Source organism: Grampus griseus (assembly GCF_964374135.1).
Source record: "Grampus griseus genome assembly, chromosome: 15".
Classification (NCBI taxonomy): Eukaryota; Metazoa; Chordata; class Mammalia; order Artiodactyla; family Delphinidae; genus Grampus; species Grampus griseus.
The window spans coordinates 16,345,874-16,366,434 of NC_139009.1; positions in this window are offsets into that span (position 1 = coordinate 16,345,874).

Sequence of the window (20,561 nt, forward strand, 5' to 3'; positions counted from 1 at the left end):
TTCGTTCTTTAGTCATTCTAATAAGTATGTAGTGGGATCTCATTGTTATTTCAATTTAAACTCCATAATGAGACATTATATTGGGTATATTTTCATATACTTATATGCTATTTAAATATCTTTTTTTGGTAAAGTGTCTGTATTTTTTTTAAGTATTTAATTAATTAATTTATTTAATTTATTTGGCTGCATCAGGTCTTACTTGTGGCAGGCAGGCTCAGTACTTATGGCGTGCGGGCTTAGTTGCATGTGGGATCTTATTTCCCCAACCAGGGATTGAACCCATGTCCCCTGCATTGGAAGGCAGATTCTTAACCACTGGACCACCAGAGAAGTCCCTGCATGGATGTTTGACTCATTGTTAACTGAGTTGTTTGTTTTCTTGTTGCTTTAAGAATTCTTTGTGTATTTTGGATACAAGTCCTTTATCAGAATGTGTTTTGGAAATATTTTATCCCAGTTTGTGGCATGTCTTTCATTTTCTTAGCAGTGTATTTTGTAAAACGTAAGTTTTTTTTTAATTTAAATAAAGTCAAACATCAATTTTTAAAATGAACTATGCTCTTGATGTCACATCTAAAATCACTGTTAAATCCAAATTTATGGACATTTCTCATTTCTCTTATAAATTTTATAGTTTTGCACTTTACATTTAGGTCTATGATCCATTTTTAATTAAATTCTGAAAAAGGTATGATGTCTGAGAGGTTTTTTGTTTTGTTTTATTGTTCTTTCCATATGGACATCTAATCATTCCAGCACCATTTGTTCAAAAGCCAATCCTTTCTTCATGGAATTTCTTTTGATTCTATTTCAAAGATCAGTCACTGTATTTATTTAGGTATATTTCTAAGTTATCTATAGTGTTCCATTGATCTGTGTATCTATTCTTTCCCCAATATCACACTCTCTTGATTATTATTTCTTTACAGTAAGTATTGAAATCTGGTAGTGTGAGTCTTGCAATTTTTTGTCCCTTTTTAGTATCGTATTGGCTCTTCTGGGTCTTTTAAGTTTAGTTAACTGATACTTACAGAATAGCTTGCTGGAATTTTGATTGTGATTACATTAAATCTATAGATCAGGTTGGGAAGAATTGACATTCTAACAATACTAAGTCTTTGAATCCATGAACATGGAATGTCTCTCCATTTATTTAAATTTTATTTAATGTATGTCATCATAGCATTGCAGCATATAATCCTGTATATACTTTGTTAGATTTATACCTAAGCATTTTTTTTCTTCTTTTTTACTAGTTGCCAGAAGATTTTATCATAAATAAATGGATGTCAGATTTTGTCATCCCCTCCCAGCTCCCCACCCCCTGCATCTATTGATATGATCATGTGATTTTTTTTCTTTAGCTTGTTGATGTTATAGATTACATTGATTGACTTTCAACAAAATCAAAAGTTGTTTTGATATATATGATATAAACTCTATATAATGATAAAACTCTAGCCAGGCCAAGCAAGAAAAAAATGGAAAAGACAAAAATTACCAATATCAGAAATGAAAGAAGAGACATCAATACTCATACCATGGACTTTAAAAGGATAATAACAGGATACTTTCAACAACTCTATGCCTACAAATTCAATAACCTAGATGAAATGAGCCAATTCCTTGAATGACGCAAACTATCAAAACTCACGCAAGCAAAGATAGATAGTCTAAATAGGCATATACCTATTAAATGAATTGGATCAAATATAAATAAGCTTCTTCTCCATTAAAACACCAGGCCCATATAGTTTCACTGGTGAATTCTACAATCACTTAAAGAAGATGTGATACCAGTTCTCCACAATCTTTTCAAGAATATAGTAACAGAGAGAACATTAAAATTCATTCTATAAGGCCAGCATTACCCTAAAACTAAAAGTAGATAAAGACATTACAAGAAAGGAAAACTGTAGACCAATATCTCTCATGAATATACATGCAAATACTCTCAACAAAACATTAGCAAGTCATATCCAAAAATGTATAGAGAGAATTACACACCATGACCAGGTAGAATTTATTCTAGGTATTCAGGACTGGTTCAACACTTGAAAATAGGATGCCATCTAACTTTTCTTTCTTTTTTTTTTTTAATTATATAAGACATGTCACTCTTTTGCTTTGAGGCACTGAAGACTGTTCCTCTATCATTGAAGGCTAATGATTTTACAAGGATATATAGCATAGCAAAATAGAGCAGTATTTTCAAGAAACTTATAGTAAGAAGGATAAACCTTGGCTACTAGAGCTAAGGATAGGTCACTAAGAGTAATGGGTCCTTAATGTGTGCCATGTTGTTAAGTAAATAGGCCCAGAATAACACCTAGCTTTTCATTTACTTACAAAAGATAAGGTTTTTAATCAGAGAGAGTCAGTATAGGCGGATGTTGAAGAGTTATTATTTTGAGATCAGTGGTGGTATTTTTACTTTCTGGGTTCCATTGGATTGGTTCTCAGATGTTTATTTAGTAAAAAAAAAAAAGATGCTTTGCTGGTTCAGACATGTTTGGTACCCACTTTTACAATAGATAGTTGACTCATCTTGAGTAATTTTGAATAATATGGGATATACCTTTAGATAATGTCCTCCCTCCAATGACAGTTGACAACTGAGATAATAAACAGTTGTTTGAAAACATCGGAGCTTTTCTTACTTTGTGAGCAGCTCTATGGTCATTATCAGTCAGTAGATAGAGTTAGTGCTAAATTGTCCAGATCAATGGAACGTAAGAAGTAGTCATCCGTATTTTGGAGCAGAGAATTTGAGTTTGATATAAGATTCTGAAGAAATAGGATAGAATTTCATAAATCATAACTTGAAACATAATTTTCCAGTTAAACTGTTGACTTTTTCTCAAGTGAAAGCAACTAAGTTGTTTGGATATGCTTATCCATAGGGGTCTTAAAGAAAGCCGAACATAAATCTACCATAGTAAAGAATTTGGCTACAGCTTGATCCAAAGTGTATTGTTTAGTTTAGGTATTACTGAGAAGCAAGGTATAACTATTTGTTAATTGCTTTGCATACCTATGACAAATCTATAGCCTTAAAAATTAGGTGTTTTTTTTTTTTTTTTTATTAGCTTAGCATATTACAAGCACTAGTACAAAGGTGCAGAGATATTTTTTCTAGTATCTTTCTCAATTTTTTTTTTCTGGTTACTGCTGACTGGAGACTTTCCTTGGCTTTAGTTTTAAAATATTGGAAAGCTTAGGTAACAAGTTACAAGTATTAAATTGGACTCTTATGGGCTCTACTCCAAATATTCTGCCTAAGACTTGGAGTTTTTGCTTATAGGGATTCTGAGACCATAGCTAATTCTTTGGTTATTTCTTGAATTATACATAGTGTAAGTCTACTGACTTCCAGATCAGCTATAATTCGATTGTATGTTGGAGAATTTTCTGGGACTTCTAAAAATAGTTCTTCTTCAGTACATTTTATCTGGTAGTTCCATTTACAAATACTACTCTACCTATTAAATGTGCAGGTTTTTATCAAACAGAAGAGGAACTGTTCTCCTGTAATAGTTCTAAAGTAAAATTTTCATGTTGAGACATGGAGAAGCACTTAGGATAGCTAGAATTCTCCCTATTTGAGTGAATTTAGTAATCAAAGGGATACGATGTTCTGTTAGTGGGGTTAATGATAGATACAGTGACATGTAAAATAAGAAAACTATTGATATATAGCTGTAACCTAATCAAAACTATCCATACGTCTTTTTTTTCTAATGGAACACTTTCATAATTTTGAAGAGATACAAGAAGGAAAAACATTTAGGGTTAAAACAAAAGTTACATGGAAGTAAAGAAAGCAGAATAAACAAACACATTATTGCAAGGGTATTGATGTGTAGTGCACCTCCAAATCAATAGGTCTAATTATATTTGATGAAGACCTATATACATATAGGCCTTAGAATAACAAAATAAATTCATAAAGTGAAAAAATTATATATTTATCTTTGTATCAATTGTATTAAATTCATTGTTTTCATTCATTCAGTTTTACTTATGTTTCAAAATATGCTAGTTACAATCTGAAAATTAAACCAAGAAAACAATTCCATTAACAACATCATAAAAATAAAGTATTTAGGAATAAATTTAATAAAGGAAGTATAAGCTTTGGCTACCAAACCATAAAACATTGCTGAGAGAAATTGTCACAGATCTAAATAAATGGAGAGACTTTCCATGTTCATGAATTGAAGAACTTAATATGAAAATAGCAATTCTCTCCAAATTGATGTATAGATTTTATGAAATCCCTATATAAATCTTAGTAAGATTTTCTGCTGTAATTGATAAGCTTATCTTAAACTTTATATGGAAATGCAAAGGACCCAGAGTAGCCAAAAACTCTTTAAAAAGAAAAATTTGGGGAGACTTATGCTGCCTGATTACCAAGTATATTGTAACGCCACAGTAATTAAGTAGTGTAGTATTGGCATACGGATGGCCATATCGATCTTCATATCGATTAATGGAGTTGAATTGATAGTCTACAAATAAACTGTTAAATTTATGGTTAATCAATTTTTAACAGAGGCCAAGACAATTCAGTGAGAAAGAATAATCTTTTCAGCAAGCAGTGTTGGGATAATTGGATATCCACATGCAAAACCAAACAAACACACACACAAAAACTTAAATTCCTTATCTCATGCCACATACAATTATCCACTCAAAACAAATAATATATCTAAATGTAAGAACTAAAACTATAAATTTTTAAGAAGAAAGATTTTTCCTCTATCATTGAAGGCTAATGATTTTACAAGGATATATAGCATAGCAATAGTATTGAGGCACTAATCTATTTTAGGTCTTTATAGATTTGCCCATTCTGAATAAATAGAGTCATACAATATGTGATCTTTTGTGACTTGCTTCTTTCATTTAGCATGATATTTCAAGGTTCATCAAAGTCATAGCATGTATCAGTGCTTCACTGCTTTTTATGGGAAATAACATTCCATTTTATGGATATGCCACATTTTATCTTTCAATTGTCAGTTGATACATATTTGAGCTGTTTCCACTCTTTAGCTATTATGAATTATGCTGCTATGAACATTCATGTACAAGTTTCTGTGTGCACTTATCTTTTCAATTCTCTTGGCTATACATCCAAGAGTGAAATTTCTGGTTTAATTTTGTTTAATTCTGTTTAATATTTTGAGGAACTGACAAACTGTTTACCAAAGTGAATACACCAGTTTGCTTTCCCATTAACATTGTTTGAAGATTCTAATATCTCAATATCTTTGCCAACACTTGTTACTGGCCTGTCTCTGATTGTAGCTGTCTTTGTGAGTGTGAAATGTTATCTTACTGTGGTTTTGATTTGCATTTCCCTATGACTAATGATGTTGAGAGACTTTTCATGTGCTTATTAACCACTTGTATAATATTATTTGGAGAAATGTCTATTCAAATGCTTTATCTGATTTTTTGAGTCATTTTAAAAAAATTTTTGAGCTGAAAGAATTTTTTGTTTATTCTAGATACAAGTCTCTTAACAGATATATAGTTTATAAATCTATTTTTCATATTTTGTTGGTTGTCTATTTTTCTTTTTTTTTTTTTTTTTTTTTTTTTTTTGCGGTACGCGGCCCTGTTACTGTCGTGGCCTCTCCCGCTGCGGAGCACAGGCTCCGGACGCACAGGCTCAGCGGCCACGGCTCACGGGCCCAGCCGCTCCACGGCATGTGGGGTCTTCCCAGACCGGGGCACGAACCCGTGTCCCCTGCATCAGCAGGCGGACTCTCAACCACCGCACCACTAGGGAAGCCTGGTTGTCTTTTTCTTGATTGTATCCTTTGAAGCACAAAATTTTTTTGTTTTGAAGCAGCTCAATTTATTTTTTCTTATTATAATTATGATTTTAGTGTTATAGCTAAAGAAACTTTGCCTAACCTAATGTTATGAAAATTGCACCCATTTTTTTCTAAGTGTATTGTTTTATATTTACATTTAGGTCCTTGATTCTTTTTAAGGTAATCGTTGTATATGGTGTAGGATAGGGGTCCAAACCCATTTTTTTGCATGTGAATATCCAGTTGTCTCAGCACTATTTGTTGAAAAGACTGTTCTTTCCCCCGTTTAATTATCATGATTCCCTTGTTGAAAAGTCAGTTTTTGATGATATGTGTATGGATTTATTTCTGGACCCTTCAAGTCTACTTCATTTATTTATATATCTATTCCTACTTATTTCAGTATTTTTTAACTTGTTTCATTGCATTTATTTTACTTTCTTAAAATTTATTCTGTTGAATTCTTTTAGTTTTTAAGTATAATGATTAGCTAATTCATTTTCAAATATTCATACAATACTAAAATGCATTTAAGGCTATGAGTTTGCTTCTAATTTCCACTTTGCTGGAATCTGAATAAGTTAAACATTTTTAAAAAACAAAAACAATACAAACATCTAACAGTTTTTACTTTGGTCTTTGTTTTAACCCATGGACTATTTAGAATACTGCTTTACTGTATTCACACATATTTTGTTTATTTGGCTTTCATTTTATTGTTGATTATTGTTTTTCTCTTTTTAATTCCAGTAATAGATATGTTCTATATAATCTTATTCCATGGGAATCTGTTGCAAATATATCCTACTTATAAAAGACTACCCTATGAATAGTTTTCTGACTGCTGCTTTGAAAGCTTTCTGAGGAACACTTACCCGGAAACAGATTGTAAACCGTCTTTAGTTACTAGAGATTCTGTAGTGTCTTAGGAAATTTTTCACAGTTCCAGCACCAAGGAATATTTTCCTGGGCATGTAACTGATATTCCCTATGGCTTGGGGCCCTGAGGTTCACCTCCAGCTTCACTACAAGAAGTAAACATGGATCCAGAGTTCAAGCTTTCTACGATACATGGATCTGATGTGGATATTCCTTTGGCATTTAATCTCCAGGCCCTAATGGTGATATCAGAACGCCTAGGGCAAAGCAGCCTCACCTCTCACTCACCAGTAAGTGCTTTTTTTTTCCATTTTTCTCTTTCTTTTATTAAATGCAAATATGGTTTTTAATGTGTATTGTGTGTTTATACATTTTATATAGCATTACTATGTGTTTAAAACAAGAAGTGGAGGGGGCTTCCCTGGTGGTGCAGTGGTTGAGAATCTGCCTGCCAATGCAGGGGACACGGGTTTGAGCCCTGGTCTGGGAAGATCCCACGTGCCACAGAGCAACTGGGCCCGTGAGCCACAACTGCTGAGCCTGCGCGTCTTGAGCCTGTGCTCCGCAACAAGAGAGGCCACGACAGTGAGCGGCCCGCGCACCGCAATGAAGAAGTGGCCCCCGCTCGCCGCAACTAGAGAAAGCCCTTGCGCAGAAACGAAGACCCAACACAGCCAAAAACAAACAAACAAACACATAAATAAATAAATTAATTAATTAAAAAAAAAAAAAAACCAAGAAGTGGAGATTTAAGCCTATGCCCAAATTGCCCTTTTAACTCAGAAGCTTAGTGGATTGTTTTTTAAATGCATTTTGCAGATTGATCTACTAGGCTTTTATGCCTTCTGCATGAAAATTGGTCTATAGTTTTGTCTTCATCATAGAGTTTAACGAATTTATTTATTTTTTCCTTAGAGAAAGAATATAATCTGAAATCACTTTATAAATCTCCAGTGTGATAATTAAAGTTGGTATAAATATCCAGGGTAGATGTAGATTGAACACGCACAGTAGTGCTTGAGGTATTTCCCCAATCACAGCCCAGAACGTACTCAATTTTATCTACCATCACATTAAATAATTATTTCTAATTATGTGAGACTTTAATTTATAACATTATTTCCTTTCTCTTATCACTGCAACTATACACTTCACTACATCTACTGGGGTTAACAAAAATTCTCTTTGCAATCTAATCCTCTTTGTCAGCTAAAAGGAAGAGAAAATAAATGCAGGTATGGTACGTGCTGAAAGTTGGAATCAGAGGAATATACTATTTAAATAATGATTAAATATTTAGTCTAAATATATAGTCTATCTCCACAGATAGATAGATTTTGTATATGATATGTAAACTAGACAATAATTATTGCTTTTAACTGAACAGGAACTAGGTACAAATTGGTTCATAACTGGATCTTAAGGTCACATAGCCTATTTGATCCATATTTGGCATTACTCCATTCATTCCATTATACCTACTGCACTGCCAATACTAATGACTAATTCCTAAACTTCACAGAGCAATTAATCTCTCTCACTAACTGTGACATCACTGAATGTGGGATTTGTTCACCCTTTAATTCAATGAATCTCTCTAGTGACTAGATGTATGCTCTTCCTTTCACCCCTGGGATCCTGAAGATATCCTGCTTACCAGTCTTATGGTATGTGTGGTATATTAAATTACTGTTCAGCATATATTCTCTATCTTCCTTTGACCTATTTGGGAAGAATATATTTCTGTGCTCCTCTGATATTGTGTGTAGACATGTGGCAAATAGTATGTAATTGGACATAATGTAAACAGAGGCCTGAAATGGTCTTGCACAAATGTGCCTCTTTTCTTCAGCCTCTGCAATTGCCAAGACAAGAATATAGCATACATAGTCCATTAAATCCCGGACCAGGGATCGAACCCATATCCCCTGCACTGGCAGGCGGATTCCTAACCACTGCATCACCAGGGAAGTCCCAGTAGCAATAACTCTTATCAAACTAGGAATAAAAGGGAACTTTAAAATAATTTGGTGAAGAATATGTAAAAAATCCTAAGGCAAACAAGACATGTACTGTTGAAATATGGAACAAATTATTTCTGAGTTTGGGAATAATGCAAAAAATTCTATTTTCATCACTTGTATTCAGCATTGAACTGGATGTCCTAGCTGGTAGGATAAGGAAAGGAAAATAAACAAAATTAATAATGATTAAAGAAATATAACTGACATTACTTCAGATCTCATTACTATGTATCTGAAAGTGCAAGAGTCTACAAACAAATAATAAAAATTAAGAATTGAATTTAGAAAGATTACTGTGTAGAAGATCAATATAAAAATCAATCATATTTTCATATTCCAACAAAAAATTTAAATTAATAAAAAACATAAAGCATCAAAATCATGCTAGATCTTGGAATACCCCAAAAGCAGATACAAATAAAAGGAATAAGTGCAAAGTTTATAAACTAGAAAATTTAACACTTTAAATATGTCAGTTCTCCTGATATCAATCTATAGATGCAATCTAATTTCAATTAAAATTACAGTGCTTTATTTTCTTGAAAATTGTTAAACTGTTTGGAAAAATTCAGGTTAAGAACAGCCAAAGCATATTATAGGGATAAGAACAAATCTAGAGGATTTAAACCACAGGACATCAATAACAATTATAAAGCTATGGTAACTAAGGAATTTTGAAATTGGCACAAGGACAGACAAACTGCACAAAACAACAGGGTAGAGTCAAGATAAGTATCCACATCTAGAAAGGCAGGTGATTTACAAGAAAATTGACACTGTAATGAGTGGGGAAATGGTGGTCTTTGAATATATGTTGCTGGTTCAAATGTATATCTGTATGGGGAAACAGAACATTTCTATTTGTTTTACTTTCCTACCTTAAACCACATACAAAAATTAAATTTAGTTGTAAAGCTAAAACAAGCAATCTTCTAGAAGAACACCAAAAAGAGTACCTTATAAACTTAGAGTATGTAAACATTTCTCAAACAGGACATACAAGGTACGAAACATTAAATAAAAAGCTAATAAATTATACTCCATTGAAAGTAAGAACTTTTGTTTATCAAATATATCACCAAAGGAGTGAAAGGACAAGCCTCAGCCTAGGAGAATATTTGTAATACATAAATCATTCATACCCAGAATACTTCTTAAAATTCCACGAATCAGTAAGAAAATAAAAATAAAACAGATTAAAAGTGGGGATAAGGGGCTTCCCTGGTGGCGCAGTGGTTGAGAGTCCACCTGCCGATGCAGGGGACACGGGTTCGTGCCCGATCCGGGAAGATCCCACATGCCGCGGAGCGGCTAGGCCCGTGAGCCATGGCTGCTGAGCCTAAGTGTCTGGAGCCTGTGTCTGTGACGGGAGAGGCCACAACAGTGAGGCCCACGTACCGCAAAAAAAAAAAAAAAAAAAAAAAAAAAAAAAGTGGGGATAAGACTTGAACATACATTTCATCAAAGACAGTACTCAACCAGTATAAAGTAATCAACATTATTAATAATCAAGGAACTAAGCATTAAGTCCACAGTGAAGCACCCCTATCAGAGTAGTCAAAATTAAAAATATAGGCATTGCTATATGCTGGTGAGAATGTGGAGCAACTGGAACTTTGTTACATTACTATTGAATGTGTAAATTTTTCAACCATTTTGGACAACTGGTCATATCTGTTAAAACTAAATAGAGCCGAGCCTATGACTCAGCAATTCTACTCCTAGGTATTTGCTAAATGGGTATATGCCCACCAAAACACGAACACAAGAATGTCCCTAGCAGCTCTATTCGTAATAGCCCAAATCCAAGAATAAACAAATCTTGGACAAATAAAGTGTTGCATAACTATACTGTAGAATACATTATAATAATTTGAAAAGATAACAAGGATAAACTGAAGATATACACAAAAACTTCCAATTCCATCTGTAATGGAGTAACAGGCATCAGATTTAATCTCCTACCTTAATCAACCAGGAAAGTAAAAAAAAAATAGATTAAAAAAAAAAGAGAGAGACTTTTTAAATTCTGGAAAACAAAGTATGCAAGACTGAGTTTCTTGGGAGAAGGGAAACAAAAAAGATGACCTCTGTGATTGACCCAGCTTAGTGACTGGAAAAGACTGTCAGGCCACAGGTGTAAATGGAGAAAATGCAAAAGAATCTAGAAGTCTGTTGATTTAAGAATACAGAAATAAGATTCAGGTAAGCTAAGCTGATCAGACTGCACTGAAAAATCCTGGAGAGGCAGCAGCTAAAAAAAAAGAAAAGTTGTGTGAGCTGCAGAGTTATTCCCTTGAGCCTTTGACCGAATACCAATCTGTGGGTTATTAAGAGAAAACTGCATGAGAAGGGAAAGAACCACTAGAAAGCAGTCAACTGCACAATTTCTAGAGGTCACACAGGCTTAGGGATAGTTTTCAAACCAGTTAAAGTGGAAACACCCCATAATACGCACAGCTTAGGGTTTTGAAAAGGTCATTGCCTCATTAGTAAGAATAAATTAACCTTAACCTAAAAATGTCTCTGGATTTGTCCCAGTCAAGCCCAAAAGAAAACTCGAAAAATCAATATTATTCCAAGTAATTTAACTACTACATGTCAGAGCCAAGTTCAACACTATTTAAAGAAATATTTAAAAAGCTACTGCCAACATGATAAAGTTAATGATGTCTGACATGCAATGGAAAATTACCAAGCACATAAAGCAGGAAAATATGAACCATAAGGAGGAAGACGATCATTAGAAACAGGGAACGAGAGGATAGATAAATCAGAATCGACAGACAAGCATGTTTAGGTCAATATCTTGTAATAACCTATAATGGAAAAGAATCTGAAAAAGTATATATATATATATATATATATATATATATATATATATACACACACACACACACACACACATACACACACACACACACACACACATATATAAAATAAAAAAAGAAGTAGAGATTCCCTGCCCAGTCTCCCTCCTTTCTCCTTTTTCTAAATTTTATTTTTTTATTGAAGTATACTTGATTGACAGTTTTGTTAGTTTCAGGTGTACAGCAAAGTGATTCAGCTATACATGCATATCTGTATGTTTGGCAAACACTACCTTACCTGGATCAAGGTAATCTATCTGTCTGTCTGTCTGTCTATCTATCTATTCTTTTTCAGATTCTTCTCCCTTATAAGTTATTACAAAATACTGAGTTGAGTTCCCTGAGCTATACAGTAGGTCCTTGTTGGTAATCTATTTTATATACAGAGTATGCAAAGGACTTCAGGGCCATAGGAAACAGAGGAGTTGTGGGGAAGGAAAGAACCTGTTTCCTTTAATCACCACTAGGAGAAATCTGCTTGGTGACAAGCAAGCCTGCTTTGGATTACTAAATGAGCAAAAATAAAAACAAAACAAAAAACCTATGTTAAGTCCTTAAATGTAAAGTTTTATTTCTTACCTAAATCACTGTTAACCTAATACAGAATTACCTATATAATTAGTGAAAAAAATTAAGTTTAGAATGGGTTCATTTTTCAACCATTGGAACACCCAAATTTATGAAAATCACAGCATGATTGCATAGATAATTAGTTCTGTTACTATATTAATCAGTGCTAAATTTCTAACTATTTAGGTACAGAAATACCTATTCTATTGAATATTCCTTTAAAGGCAAGAACAAGAAAAAACACATTGATATAATCTAGCCTGATCTTTAATTTTTATTTTTAAAGGTCTTGGTTATACTAAGCTATATGTAAATATAATCTTGTCGTTTCAACTCCAAGGTTAGAAAAAATTTTGTATTAAAGAGAAACATATGTATATATATATATTTATAAACAAAAGTATTATTTTTATATAAAAGAAGTATAAATAGAACCAAATTTTATCGGTGATAACACTCTGAAGTGTTGTGTATATCATAGTAAGAATTAACCTATTTAGTTTTATAAATTATTGCTAAAATAGCCCTAACATTTCAGGGGCTTAATTTTGTTTTATGGTATCAAGGTAGTTTAATAATGTTACTTACACTTTAATTTAAACCCAAGAATTAGCTTGCTCAATCACATAATGTAGACTAAATGTAGTAGTGAATTACCAAATAGTTACAATGCAATATTTCTTAAAAATTAAAATATTATGTATGTATTTTTGGACTTTGCAAATGGTTTTCAAAAGTTATTATGATTACAAAATTCTATTTTAAACTTCTAAACCTTACAGTAACCCAATCCATGTATTTATCAGTGCCAGTCTCAATACTAGTGTGCCTATCTGTTTATTCATATTGACATAACAGAAATAAGGAACAAGCGTCTGTCTCCAGATGATACACATTTCTTTAGAAAAACTGGGGAACTGAAAGAAGAGGAAGGCTGGATTACAGTTTCATACTTTCTCTATTGAATTCTTTTATTGTCATAACCTTATTTTTTTTGGAGCATCCAGGTTACTTTTCTACCCAAGGCCTTAAGACCAGTTCCTATTTTTTAACCAATAAAGAGTTTTGCTTATTTTTGCTTTTGTTCTCTGAAAGGATTCTGTGACCTATATGAATCTCTAAGTCTTATTAAAAAGAGTGAAAGTGAATGAAATTGTCCTTCAGTGTCACACAAAGTAGATTTGAGAAACATCTAAGACTACATTTAAAGTACTGTTTGTGAATAATGCTTTCTTGTTGATTATTGTTCTTGATAATTTATTTCATGGTAAATTAAATATCTTAATCATTTAAAAAAGAATGTTTAAAAACTAGCTATTATAAAGTCCTCCATATATTCAAGAAGTTAGAGGAAAATAGGAGCATGATGAGGAAAGAAACGGAAGATAATAAAAAAGAATAGAAGTTCTAGAAATAAAATATACCATGTCTGAAATAAAAATAATTGAAAAGAATTAATAGAAGATTAAAGCCCTGCCGAAAATAAGGATACATGTACTTGAAGACACAGAAATAAATATTCCAAAATGAAGCAGAGAGAGAAAAAAGACTGAATAATAATTTAAAAAATGACTTATGGGACAACATCAAACAGTGTAGCACACATGCTATTGCATTGCAGAAAAAGGGAAGTCAGGTGAAGGGAAAAAAAGTTTTGAAGAAATAGTGGCAGAAATTTTTCAAAATTTTCTGTAAACTAAATCTATAGACCAGGAATCTCAATGAACACCAAGGAGAATAATTACAACAATAAAAACAAACAAACAGAAGACACTACACCAGGACACACCATAACTAAATTTGTGGAAACCAGTGGTAAAGAGAAAATCTAAAGAGCAGCCAGAGAAAGAGATGTATTACTTAGAGAAGATTAAACATACAAATGACACCAGACTTCTCGTCATAACCCCTGTAAGCCATAAGACAGTGGAGTAAAGCCTTCAAAGGATTTAGCCACCACCACCACAGCAAAAAACAAACTAAAAAAAAAACAAAAAAAACCAACTTTCAACAATCATTGATAAACATGTAGAACCATAATATGTAAAGAACTTCCACATCTCACCAATAAAAAGACAGACAACCCAGTATTTAAAATGTGCAAAGGATTTGAACAAACACTTCTTCAAAGAAGATATAAAGATTCCTTTGTCACAAAGGTGGAGCACGGCTCCCCACATGTAATTGTAGGCTACTCTTTGTGACTTATTTATAAAGAGGATAATATGGAAAGGAGGGAAGGAGTAATTTTACAGTGGGAAAATTTGGCAAACACTACCTTACCTGGATCAAGGTAATCATTATCAGTGATAAATCATATTCTAGAATATACCTTTTGATATAGTATGTTGAGAATGGCAATTTATCTCTGTTATCCTTCTCCTAAAAATCCATAACCACAGTCCTACCATGAGAAAAACACAAACTGAGGAATATTCTATGAAACACCTGATCCTTACCCCTCAAAACTGTCAAAGTTATCAAAAACAAAGCAAGTCTGATAACTGTCAGAGCCCAAGGAAGCCTAAGGAGACATGATAAGTAAATGTAATGTGGTATTCAACACTGGACCCTGAAATAGAAAGAGAACATTAGGGAAAAAGTAGTGAAATTGGAAAGAAGTATGGATTTAGTGAATAATAATGTATCATAACTGGTTCATTAGTTCACAGTTGTGACAATATACAATAGTAATGTAAAATATTAATAGAAGAAATGGTATATAATATATAGGAATTCTGCAACTTTTCTGTAAGTATAAAACTATTGAAAAGTTTAATTAAATTTTAAAAAGATAAGAGAATATGATAAACAATTTTCTAACAAAGGTATCTATTAGTTAAAATGGACTAATTCCTTGAAAGACACGAACTACATAATTTCACTCAAGAAGAGATACATAAACTAAATAGAGTGATATCTGCTAAGTAAATTGAATTCAAAGTTTAAAACTTTCAAGCAAAACAGCATTTTAGATTCATTTGGCTTCACTGGTGCATTCTACCAAACACTTAAGGAAAAATATAACCTATTTTTAAAAAAAAAAACAAAAATAGAAAAGGAGAAAATACTTCTCAATTCATTTTATGAGGTCAGTGTTACTGTGATATCAAATTAGACAAAGGCATTAAAAGAACAGAAAACTACAGACCAATATCTATCATGAACATAGATACAGATATTCTTTACAGCACTGTAGTAAACAATGCAGCAAAATATATATAAAATGGACATCACAACCGAGATGGATTCACATCATGAATGCAAGGTTGGTTTAAAAAATCAGTACATACAATCCACCATATTAAGGTAAGTAAAAAGATCATATAACGATATGAATGTATGTGGAAAAGTGTTTGCTAGATCTCAACACCCATTCATAATAAAAGCTCTCAGTAACTAGGAGTAGGAAAGAACTTCCTCAACCTGATAAAGAACCTACTTGTGGATACTTATGGATGAAAATTTGTTTTTCCTCTTAAGATTGGACACAAGGCAAAGATGTCTGCTCTCATCACCTGTTGTCTGATATTGACTGGAGGTCCTAAACACCTAAAGCAAGGCAAGAAAAAGAATGCCTGCTCTAATATTTTATCTCTTCTGTTTTCCTCTCCCCTTTCATCTCCAGGTAAGAAATAAGGAGAAACAGGCAGACAGAGACAGAGTAAGAGAGGGGGTGGGTACAGGGGGAGGGAGGTTGGTTTTATCTTTTCTCTGAAGCTTCAGTGCCAGCTAATTACACCCAGGCTCAACCGTAGCACCATTTTTCTTCAAACAAAGACATTTCCCTTTACTTGATTAATTAAAATGCCAGTGAGAACAATACTTTTACTTTTCACAGAGAATGGAAATATATTTAGGAATCTAGTTTAATCTCTCCTTCCCAAAGGCTGTATAGATACAAGGAGAAGAACAGCTGATCATTATAAAGTTTGGGTTAACTATTGTTTAGCATCTTCACGGAAAAAAAAAGTACAGCTACCTATTAAAGACACCTCCTGGTAAACTTCATGCCATGAATCCTTTTTAGATATTCACTTTTTCAGTATTTTCTAACTGCTAATCATGACCCATTAATGCAGCGGTCCCCAACTGTTTTGGCACCAGGGACTGGTTTCGTGGAAGACAATTTTTCCACGGACCAGAGTGGGATGGTTTCAGGATGATTCAAGCACATTACATTTATTGTGCAGCTTTATTTCTATTATTACATTGTAATATATAATGAAATAATTACACAACTCACCAAAATGCAGAATCAGTGGGAGCCCTGAGCTTGTTTTCCTGCAACTAGATGGTCCCATCTGGGGGTGATGGGAGACAGTGACACCCGAAGTGTGTTGCTTATGTCCAGTCTGCTCCATAAGATGCAGCTTAATTGTCACTTGCCACTCACTGATAGGGTTTTGCTATGAGTCTGCAAGCAACTGATTTATTATGGTCTCTGTGCAGTCAAACCTCTCTGCTAATGATAATCTGTATCAGCAGCCGCTCCCCAGTGCTCGCATCACCGCCTCAGCTCCACCTCAGATCATCAGGCGTTAGATTCTCATAAGGAGCGTGCAACCTAGATCCCTCACGTGTGCAGTTCACAGTAGGGTTTGCACTCCTATGAGAATCTAATGCCTCTGCTGATCTGACAGGAGGTGGAACTCAGACGGTAATGGGAGCAATAGGGAGCGGCTGTAAATACAGATGAAGCTTCACTCAATAGCCCCCTGTTCACCTCCTGCTGTGCAGCCTGGCCCCTAACAGGCCATGGTCCGGTACCAGTGCATAGCCTGGGGGTTGGGGACCCCTGTATTAATGGCTCAAGGCTGTGACATCATTTTTTAAAAATAAAGCAGAGAAGAATATATTAGAAATAATAATTTCAGTGAGTCTCTCACATATAGTGATATTAATAACTGTTTTCTGCAAACTTTGGCTTGGTCACATATATATACATTTACATATGGGAGTTTTTGATTACAATATTTAATTTATTTTTATTTCAATTGACAATAAAATGTTCAAAATAAACTACATTAGTTGGTTGCTGATTACTTATTTGAAAAGAATATAGATTTCTCCCTAACAATGGCTAAATGTGTGCTTTAGGGTAAGTTTGTGGGTGTCTGTGTGGTAGAATATATATAACATAAAATTTCCCATTTTAACCATTTAAATGTACAATTAAGTGGCGTTAATTACATTCACAGTTTTGGGCAACTACATATCAATATTTCCAAAACCACTCAAAATAGACACTCTGTAATCATTAATCAATAACTTCCCTCCACTTGGCCCTTGATAACCTGTAATCTTCTTTCTGTCTTCATAAATTTATTTATTTTAGGTAGTATTTTATATAAGTGGAATAATAAGATTTTTTTTTTTCCTTTTATATCTGGTTTATTTCACTTAGCACAATTTTTTTAAGGCTCATCCATGTTGCAGCATGTATCAGAACTTCATTTTTATGGCTGAATAATATTCTATTATGTGCCATATTTGTTAATTTATCTTTTATCTTTGGATGGACACCTGGATTATTTCTAACTTTTGGCTATTGTGAAAAATGTTTTTACAATCATTGGCATACAAGTTTTTGCATCCTTGTGTTCAGTTATTTTGGGAATATGCCTAGAAGTGGAATAAGTGGGTCAAATGGTAACCCTATGTTTAGCTTTTTGAGGAACTGACCTTTTTCCACAGTGGATATATCAGTTTACTTTCTTACCAATAATGTACGAGAATTCTGGTTTCTCCATATCTTCTTCAACACTTGTTCATTTTATTATTATATTATTGCTATTATTACTGCCACCTAGTGGGTATAAAGTGGTACTTCTAAGTGGTTTTGATTTGCATTTTCCTAATGCTAATCAAATGTTTTTTTTTTAATGTGTTTACTGGCCATTTGTATACCTTCTTTTTTTTTAATTAAAAAAAAATTTAATTGAAGTACAGTTGATTTACATAGCCACTGTTTTTTATTTATTTATTTATCAGCCTCACCCTGCAGCATGCAGGATCTTAGTTCCCCAACCAGGGACTGAACCCATGCCCCCTATATTGGGAGTGCGGAGTCTTATCCCCTGGACCACCAGGGAAGTCCCATTTGTATACCTTCTTTAAAGAAATATCTACTCAAGTCTTTTGTCCATTGTTAATTTTTTTTTAATTTTTGTTTTTCAGTTTTAGGAGTTCTTTATATAATCTGGATATTAAACCCTTATCAAATATATGATTGATTTCCTCCCATCCTTTTTCATTTTGTTGTCTTCATTTTATCCATTGTGTTTATATTTTATTAATAAAGTTCTCTGATGAAGAAACATTTTAAAAAATTTGATGAAAATCTTGTTTCTTTTGTTGCCTATGCTTTAGGTGTCATATTTAAGAAACCAAGACCAAATCTAAGATCATAAAGATTTCCTCCTCTATGTTTTCTTCTATAAGTTTTATAATGAAGCTCTTAATATTGTCTTTGACTCATTTTGAGTTACTTTTTCTATGTGTTGTAAGGTAAGGATCCAATTATATTTTTTTGCATGTGAATATCCATTTTTTCCAGCATCATTTGTTGGCGAGACTATTCTTGTCCTATTGAATGGTCTCAGCACCCTTATTGAAAATTGTGACCATATATATGAGGGCTAATATTTATAGTAAAAAAAAAATAACACAATCAGTTATAACATCTGTTATATTTTATCTGAGAATCTGGATGCAAAGCTGGAGGGAAACATGCCATCCTAAGTATTTAGCACTGATAAAAGTCTAGGAGTAGGGGGCATTTAGAGTAAGGACAATCAATTGCATAATAATTCAGTAAACCCACAAGATGAGCTCTGGCAAGCCCCCTACCCTTTCCCAAAAATGTAAAGAGTAGTGCATTTTAAACAACCACCTGAAAGAAAACCAAGCCTAGATTATAAATGTGGCTGTGGATTGTAGAGATCGAAAAAGTACAATTAGGAAGGCAACGACAACTTCTTTAATAAGTAAAAACATTCACAGAGAAAGTAAGTTTTAGTTCCACCTCTTTGTAAAACTTTCTCCTGGAAAACTTACGGAAATGTCATTGCATAAAATATTGGTTTCACAAATACATTAGAATATGGGTCAGGTTGATAAATTATACTGGAAATGGCATAACTACAAAATGTTATGTCTTACAGAGCTGCATCAAATGACTATTTGTAGAAAATTAAGCCCCATGCACTTAAAACTGGATTCATTTCTTTCTAATTGTATTGAACAGGATTTACCATTAAAGTGGACACTGAGAGACCTTGATATTTTTACATATCCTGCCACGATTTTCTTTGACACCTTGGAAAGTAATTTAAACTCAATAAAATGAAGATAATTGCACTTACCTCACAGAGATGTAGAGGGCATTAATGAGATCACGTCTACAAAGTGATTCAAAGTCTTTAGTTGGTAATATAAATAGCAAGCATAACTACATTTTTCCAGATGTCTAATAATGATAACTGTAAATATGATGAACTGAAAAGTTAAAAGGCTGCCAGTAAAAGTAAAATGTTTTCATTTTAATTGCTAGTCATTTAAATGTTCCCTCTTGCATGTTTGGATTATAGAAAATGCACAGAAGTGTTAATTATGAGTTCCATTTTAATAAGGACATGTCCCCCAAGTTTAGATTCAAGAGTACTTAACTTCTAGCCAGATAAGGAAAAACTGAACTACCTCTTCTTTGCAATTATGTCTAATAAATCACCGTAGATAAAATAAATCACAGCATAAATTTTAATGAAACCTATACATTACTTCTTCAAAATGTTTCTTAATATGAAATACAAGATCATGACTTCAGTTCCAAATCCCATTACTCAATTGTCATACCTTCGGTGTGTCTTTATTCCTGAGCTGATAAAGCCAAATACTAATATCCTCCATTCAGTTCCTATCCTGTTAAATATTTCTCAGGGCAGAAATACTTGTAATAAGTCCCAAACTATTTTTAAGTTCAGAGCCTACACTATAATCCTACTGCTGTCAACCATTTGTGAATTAAAGTACTTATCTTTAAAACTGAATTGCATTTTACATTAAATGAGCCAGAAAAAGCAATGTTGATTCTAACGGGAACAGGCATGATAATCTCCTGGAAAAGATGCTTTTCAAAGCACTGATTCTTGGCAGCTTGGTGGTTCACTGTCTACTCTACTTGGCCATGGGATAAGAATTGCAGACAGGGACTTTGAAATGAGACCAGACATTAGGTCTGGATTCAATAAATACCAGAGGAAAAGAGGTCACTCTGTACAGCAACCAGCAGGGTAATTGCATCCTAAAGGACAGCAGAATTTCTTGTCACGTCCCATGAGAGTGGTTTGGGTTGCATTGATCTGACTGGTTATTGTTGGAGC